Source organism: Corvus brachyrhynchos, unplaced genomic scaffold (genome assembly GCF_000691975.1).
Source record: "Corvus brachyrhynchos isolate BGI_N302 unplaced genomic scaffold, ASM69197v1 scaffold97, whole genome shotgun sequence".
Lineage (NCBI taxonomy): Eukaryota > Metazoa > Chordata > Aves > Passeriformes > Corvidae > Corvus > Corvus brachyrhynchos.
Genome location: NW_008239758.1, coordinates 5264510 through 5265787, shown reverse-complemented (window position 1 = coordinate 5265787; position 1278 = coordinate 5264510). Strand labels below are relative to the sequence as shown.

Sequence of the window (1278 nt, the reverse complement as noted above, 5' to 3'; positions counted from 1 at the left end):
GAAAGAGGATTGGAGTTCTGTTCCATCAGTGAGACAAGTTGGTCTGTTCTCAGCCAAGCACTACTGGACCGTTTCTCTGACAGAGATCATAACCACTCCATTTTTTTTTCTTTCCTTCCTAGATCCCAGTGAGTGGACAAGGGACTTTTGAAGCCTGTGAGTTCCTTCTTGCAGCTGGCTACCACCTGCCTGGACTTGACATCTGACTTCTCCGAGTTTCTCCAGGAGGGTCCCAATCTTCTTCTCCATGGGCCCAGAGAGGAGACAGCTTTGTCCTGTGAACACAGTGGATTTCTGCATCGCTTCAAAACACAGCGGTGCAGCCATGGGGAGGGAGCCAGGGCAGCACAGGGAGCCAAGGGATCTTCCCACATCACTCCTGTATGTTGCCTTCGGTGCCCTCAATATCCAAGAGCAGGACCAAAGTGCTTAGGCAGAGAGACCTGAGCCAGCCACTGTTTCACCTGGTGAAATACCAGCTGTGTGAAGTTTGGAGGGAGATTTTTGGAGGCTTTGCTCATGGAGCAGAGCTCGGCCCTTACTGCTCTTGATCCCTGGGTCTGTGGAGCTGTGGGAGTGCAGCCTTCCCAAAGGCACTGTGCTTGGGGCTCAAAGGACCATGAGCCTGTCCAGGCCAGGCAGCCCTGCTTACTGTTGTACTGCACCCTCTCTGTTCCTGTAAGAGAAATGTACTGCCTGTAATTCTCTCCCATTCAAATCCCCCCCACCCCATGCACTGCTGAAAATAAAACTCTCCCTTTTGCAAAAGTGAGCGTGTGATTTGGTGCAGTCTCGAGATGGAGGAGGCAATGGGCACAAAATAAACCCGGGCAAATCAACAGGGAAGCGGGAGCAGCCGAGAGCCAAGCAGCCGGGCTGCGCCGTGCCCCGCATCAGGCATATTTCCCTGAAAGCCCGAGCGAATCCCTCGCCGCTCAATGATCTTTATTTGGTCTGAACCCCGTCTGGGAAGTAACCGCTAAACCCAATGCAAACAGACCCCCGTGAAAGAATATAATGAATATGTCTCTCAAATGATTTGGAGCCCTTCTGCCTGCAGAGCAGGGTTCCCCATTGTGCCCCGCTCCCGGCGTGCTCGGGGCAGGCTGCGCGAGGTGGCCGCTTTCCCAGCTGAAATCCGAAAAAAGCAAACAATGGGTCAAGGCCGGCATTGTGCAAGCCCAGGCAGGCAGAAGGAGCGCAGCCCGGCATGGCCAAGTTCAAGGCTGGGCAGGGGGCCGGGCGCGCGGGGATGCTAATGGGGGCTGCGCGGGGGCT

General features: G+C 55.1%; 1 long non-coding RNA gene across 1 annotated transcript in view; it reads left to right on the top strand.

Annotated features, from left to right (window-relative positions):
• Window positions 1-772, top strand: part of LOC103621301 — a 35850-nt gene extending 35078 nt beyond the window's left edge. The window contains exon 3 of the long non-coding RNA XR_552366.2: window positions 123-772. This is a non-coding gene — a long non-coding RNA (uncharacterized LOC103621301). The remainder of the gene's footprint in view (window positions 1-122) is intronic.
• The last annotated feature ends 506 nt before the right edge of the window (window positions 773-1278 follow it).